This window comes from Ylistrum balloti, unplaced genomic scaffold (genome assembly GCF_031769215.1).
Source record: "Ylistrum balloti isolate Yb309-2 unplaced genomic scaffold, AGI_CSIRO_Ybal_v1 Utg369798, whole genome shotgun sequence".
NCBI classification, from domain to species: domain Eukaryota; kingdom Metazoa; phylum Mollusca; class Bivalvia; order Pectinida; family Pectinidae; genus Ylistrum; species Ylistrum balloti.
Genome location: NW_026781977.1, coordinates 424,432 through 431,301, shown reverse-complemented (window position 1 = coordinate 431,301; position 6,870 = coordinate 424,432).

The following is a 6,870-nucleotide window of genomic DNA, read 5'->3' as shown; positions in this document are numbered from 1 at the left end:
TAAAATCAGACCAGTCTTGTCTGTGTACATTATATAAATCAGATCAGTCTTGTCTATGTACTACATTATATATAATCAGACCAGTCTTGTCTGTGTACATTATATAAAATCAGACCAGTCTTGTCTATGTACGTTATATAAAATCAGACCAGTCTTGTCTATGTACTACATTATATAAAATCAGACCAGTCTTGTCTGTGTACATTATATAAAATCAGACCAGTCTTGTTTGTGTACATTATATAAAATCAGACCAGTCTTGTCTGTGTACATTATATAAAATCAGACCAGTCTTGTCTGTGTACTACATTATATAAAATCAGACCAGTCTTGTCTGTGTACATTATATAAAATCAGATCAGTCTTGTCTGTGTACATTATATAAAATCAGATCAGTCTTGTCTGTGTACTACATTATATAAAATCAGACCAGTCTTGTCTGTGTACTACATTATACAAAATCAGACCAGTCTTGTCTGTGTACTACATTATATAAAATCAGACCAGTCTTGTCTGTGTACTACATTATATAAAATCAGACTAGTCTTGTTTGTGTACATTATATAAAATCAGACCAGTCTTGTTTGTGTACATTATATAAAATCAGACTAGTCTTGTCTGTGTACATTATATAAAATCAGACCAGTCTTTTCTGTGTACATTATATAAAATCAGACCAGTCTTGTCTGTGTACTACATTATATAAAATCAGACCAGTCTTGTCTGTGTACTACATTATATAAAATCAGACCAGTCTTGTCTGTGTACTACATTATATAAAATCAGACCAGTCTTGTCTGTGTACTACATTATACAAAATCAGACCAGTCTTGTCTGTGTACTACATTATACAAAATCAGACCAGTCTTGTCTGTGTACTACATTATACAAAATCAGACCAGTCTTGTCTATGTACTACATTATATAAAATCAGACCAGTCTTGTCTGTGTACTACATTATATAAAATCAGACCAGTCTTGTCTGTGTACTACATTATATAAAATCAGACCAGTCTTGTCTGTGTACTACATTATACAAAATCAGACCAGTCTTGTCTGTGTACTACATTATACAAAATCAGACCAGTCTTGTCTGTGTACTACATTATATAAAATCAGACCAGTCTTGTCTGTGTACTACATTATATAAAATCAGACCAGTCTTGTCTATGTACTACATTATATAAAATCAGACCAGTCTTGTCTGTGTACTACATTATATAAAATCAGACCAGTCTTGTCTGTGTACTACATTATATAAAATCAGACCAGTCTTGTCTGTGTACTACATTATATAAAATCAGACCAGTCTTGTCTGTGTACTACATTATATAAAATCAGACCAGTCTTGTCTATGTACTACATTATATAAAATCAGACCAGTCTTGTCTGTGTACATTATATAAAATCAGACCAGTCTTGTCTGTGTACCACATTATATAAAATCAGACCAGTCTTGTCTGTGTACTACATTATATAAAATCAGACCAGTCTTGTCTGTGTACTACATTATATAAAATCAGACCAGTCTTGTCTGTGTACTACATTATATAAAATCAGACCAGTCTTGTCTGTGTACTACATTATATAAAATCAGACCAGTCTTGTCTATGTACTACATTATATAAAATCAGACCAGTCTTGTCTGTGTACATTATATAAAATCAGACCAGTCTTGTCTGTGTACATTATATAAAATCAGACCAATCTTGTCTGTGTACATTATATAAAATCAGACCAGTCTTGTCTATGTACATTATATACAATCAGACCAGTCTTGTCTGTGTACATTATATAAAATCAGACCAGTCTTGTCTATGTACATTATATACAATCAGACCAGTCTTGTCTGTGTACTACATTATATAAAATCAGACCAGTCTTGTATGTGTACATTATATAAAATCAGACCAGTCTTGTCTGTGTACATTATATAAAATCAGACCAGTCTTGTCTGTGTACTACATTATATAAAATCAGACCAGTCTTGTCTGTGTACTACATTATATAAAATCAGACCAGTCTTGTCTATGTACTACATTATATAAAATCAGACCAGTCTTGTCTGTGTACATTATATAAAATCAGACCAGTCTTGTCTGTGTACCACATTATATAAAATCAGACCAATCTTGTCTGTGTACATTATATAAAATCAGACCAGTCTTGTCTATGTACATTATATACAATCAGACCAGTCTTGTCTGTGTACTACATTATATAAAATCAGACCAGTCTTGTCTATGTACTACATTATATAAAATCAGACCAGTCTTGTCTGTGTACTACATTATATAAAATCAGACCAGTGTTGTATGTGTACATTATATAAAATCAGACCAGTCTTGTCTGTGTACATTATATAAAATCAGACCAGTCTTGTCTGTGTACATTATATAAAATCAGACCAGTCTTGTCTGTGTACATTATATAAAATCAGACCAGTCTTGTCTATGTACTACATTATATAAAATCAGACCAGTCTTGTCTCTGACTACGTCTTTAAAACCATGCCACACTGGTTTATAATCCACTTATATAAAATCGAACAGCATTTGTAGACATCATTCCGTTAACATTGTACCTCCTTTGCCATTGAGTTTCATGAGCTACCTACAATAAAATTGAGCCACGTAGTCAGACAATACTTCACGTTAGGTGATATCTCATCACATTGACCAAATAGGTATGACGTTGAGACTCCATCAGTCCAATAAAGTCGGGCGACTTTCCTTTACACTGACACCACTGTAAATTACAAGTTCTAGGTGGAATATAAGCACTTTCACTTCATTGAATTACACACAAGTCATTAGATTAAACAGACAGTTCCCGATATTCTGAAAAAACGAGGGAAATTGCAATTTTCCCTTCATAAGTTATTGATACAGTTTCCAATAAAAAGGGATACTGTTAACGCAGAAGTTATCGTTAAATATACCAACTTTAATGTTGCAATGGAGGGTCATGGAGTAAAACGCGGTAAAACATAATTAGGAAAAGCAATCAAGATTTAATTAATAACCTGGTTAAATCCGGATATTATGTAGACGTGTACTGTTCAATATCAGAATTATTATTAAAGATTGTAGATCATGTAATGACCAGACCAGACATATTATCTAAAAAGCCAATAATGTTTTACACGGTGGACAAGCTAGAGTAAAAACAAACATCGTTTTAAGAATGGAACAATCTGGCAACAAAAACACGATCTTCAAAACAATGGAATAATCTAGTGCTATGAAAATCACAGGAAAGATCTTCTTCAGAACAAGCAAGTTAGCACTACGTGAGTACAAAAAGTTCTTCTTCAGAACAAGCAAGTTAGCACTACGTGAGTACAAAAAGTTCTTCTTCAGAACAAGCAAGTTAGCACTACGTGAGTACAAAAAGTTCTTCTTCAGAACAAGCAAGTTAGCACTACGTGAGTACAAAAAGTTCTTCTTCAGAACAAGCAAGTTAGCACTACGTGAGTACAAAAAGTTCTTCTTCAGAACAAACAAGTTAGCACTACGTGAGTACAAAAAGTTCTTCTTCAGAACAAACAAGTTAGCACTACGTGAGTACAAAAAGTTCTTCTTCAGAACAAACAAGTTAGCACTACGTGAGTACAAAAAGTTCTTCTTCAGAACAAACAAGTTAGCACTACGTGAGTACAAAAAGTTCTTCTTCAGAACAAACAAGTTAGCACTACGTGAGTACAAAAAGTTCTTCTTCAGAACAAACAAGTTAGCACTATGAAAGTACAAAAACTATCCTCTAAATATATTAACAATCTAGGGCTAAGAAATTAAAAATAAAGATCTTCTTTGGAATGGAACAAGCTAGTGCCATAATTATTGTTTTTCGGATCATTTCATGATATTACATGTATCAAGGTTTCTTAAGAATAAATAACATATTTTTTGCACTAATTTTGCCCCGTCTCGTGAGCCTAAAAATTGTGGACACCGCAATTTTGCACTTTTGATGTGCCTTGAGTATTGATGTTAGAGACCATGTTTGAATCGGTCCAGCGGTTCTTGAGAATAAGGCGATGATGATAGGTCACCTTGAGACTTTGGGTCCGGCCAACTAAATGCTTGAGGTCTCTCTTAAACAACCACTACCTTCTGTCAATATATGAGAGCAATCATCGTCTACAAGCAAAAGTGAAGTCTTTCCAAATATTCCTTAAACAACAGCGATGGAGTACTTCTCGTGTCGTCATACAAATCGTTCGCTATCTAGCACTTTTTTATACTAATATCGCTCTGCTTAAACTCACCTAAAGCTAAAAAACGACCGGTCTTTAACGAAAAGGTAGGCCACTTTCACAGTTTCATATAATAGTTATAATACTATATTCAATCCAATAAGTCAATGAAAACATTAAGCTTCTCCTTCAAAAAATTTGGCCTTGAATTTTGGTTTCATTAAAACATCTGCAGGTTGAAACACTTTGGAAGTAAACATCACAATCAACTGAGAAATTCTCTACAAAGTAAAATTGATGACAGAAGTATACCTTATATAAATATTGTCAAACAAAGAGAAGGCATAACCATTTACTTAAGTGGCACAAGAAGACTATAACCACGTGTTTTGGGAGGTTAAGTGATTTCGTAAGCGAAGGATAAACGATCCTCGTCCTGACAATCTGGCCAACCCAAATGAATTCAAAGTCACGCTTTGAATTAGGTGATCGTTATTGATTTGCGATTGCACAAAAGACACACAAATGAGTAGCACATTTCAATGCAATTTAAAATAAGATACGTTAGTGCTTAATGATGAAGTAAACTACATCATACAAATGTTTCGTCCTTCTACGACTCGGCAGCGATGCCATTGGACTATTTTTTTCAGCCTAGGAGGCGACTGAGGAAAATCCGGAGTAACCGAAAAAAGAATGTCAAAATCTAAATGGGGAAGTGCACTAGCCCCTAATTCAATAAATCTAGTAATGTTCATATGTCTGAAAATTTCAAAAGAAAGTCAAAACTTCTAGCGCATGCGTATAGTTTGAAAGGTTCTTCTAACTGAAACTTGATATGCAGGCTATAGCAAAACTCGAGAACTAAAAGACCACCAGCAGTGTCTATCTCAAAGATTTTACAAAGGACACACACGTGAGTAACACCATTTGAAATTATAACGAATTAGTTACGCTGGCGCCAAATAATGAATAGTTACATTGGTGCTAAATAATAAAATTACATTGGCGCCAAATAATGAATAGTTACGTTGGCGCCAAATAATGAATAGTTACATTGGTGCTAAATAATAAAATTACATTGGCGCCAAATAATGAATAGTTGAGTTGGCGCCAAATAATGAATAGTTACATTGGTGCTAAATAATGAATAGTTACATTGGCGCCAAATAATGAATAGTTACGTTGGCGCCAAATAATGAATAGTTACATCGGCGCCAAATAATGAATAGTTACATTGGCGCCAAATAATAAATAGTTACATTGGCGCCAAATAATGAATAGTTACATTGGCGCCAAATAATGAATAGTTACGTTGGCGCCAAATAATGAATAGTTACATTGGCGTCAAATAATGAATAGTTACATTGGCGCCAAATAATAAATAGTTACATTGGCGCCAAATAATGAATAGTTACGTTGGCGCCAAATAATGAATAGTTACATTGGTGCTAAATAATAAAATTACATTGGCGCCAAATAATGAATAGTTGAGTTGGCGCCAAATAATGAATAGTTACATCGGTGCTAAATAATAAATAGTTACATTGGCGCCAAATAATGAATAGTTACGTTGGCGCCAAATAATGAATAGTTACGTTGGCGCCAAATAATGAATAGTTACATTGGTGCTAAATAATAAAATTACATTGGCGCCAAATAATGAATAGTTGAGTTGGCGCCAAATAATGAATAGTTACATCGGTGCTAAATAATAAATAGTTACATTGGCGCCAAATAATGAATAGTTACGTTGGCGCCAAATAATGAATAGTTACATCGGCGCCAAATAATGAATAGTTACATTGGTGCCACATAATTAAACTGCATCATACAGATGTTTCTTCTAAGACTCGACAGTGATGCTAAGGTCCTATTTTTTCAAACCTATCAGGCGACTGAGGAAAATCCAAAGTGATCAAAAAAGGCAAATGCTAAATGGGAAGGTACATCAGAATTTGTCTGTTTGTTTGTTTGTTTTTGGGGTTTTTTTTTTCTTTTTTCTTTTACTAAAAACATGTTTATCCCATTTCAATAGGCAATTGATAATATTCCAAATGTGTATTACTTCGCTTGTAAATAGTCCTAACGGAAGGCAGGGAAAAATAGTTTACACAGCTGTATGATGTAGTATCATTGACAAGTCCTCGGAGGACGAAACAGCTGTATGGTGTAATATCACTGACAAGTCCTCGGAGGACGAAACAGCTGTATGATGTAATACCACTGACATGTCCTCGGAGGACGAAACAGCTGTACGATGTAGTATCACTAAAGAGTCCTAGGAGAACGAAACGGCTGTATGATGTAGTATTACTGACAAGTCCTCGGAGGAAGAAACAGTTGTATGATGTAATATCACTGAAGAATCCTCGGAGGAAGAAACAGCTGTATGATGTAATATCACTGACAAGTCCTCGGAGGACGAAAGAGCTGTATGATGTAGTATCACTGACAAGTCCTCGGAGGAAGAAACAACTGTATGATGTAGTATCACTGAAGAGTCCTCTGAGGACGAAACAGCTGTATGATGTAGTATCACTAAAGAGTCCTAGGAGAACGAAACGGCTGTTTGATGTAGTATCACTGACAAGTCCTTGGAGGAGGAAACAGTTGTATGATGTAATATCACTGACAAGTCCTCGGAGGACGAAACAGCTGTATGATGTAGC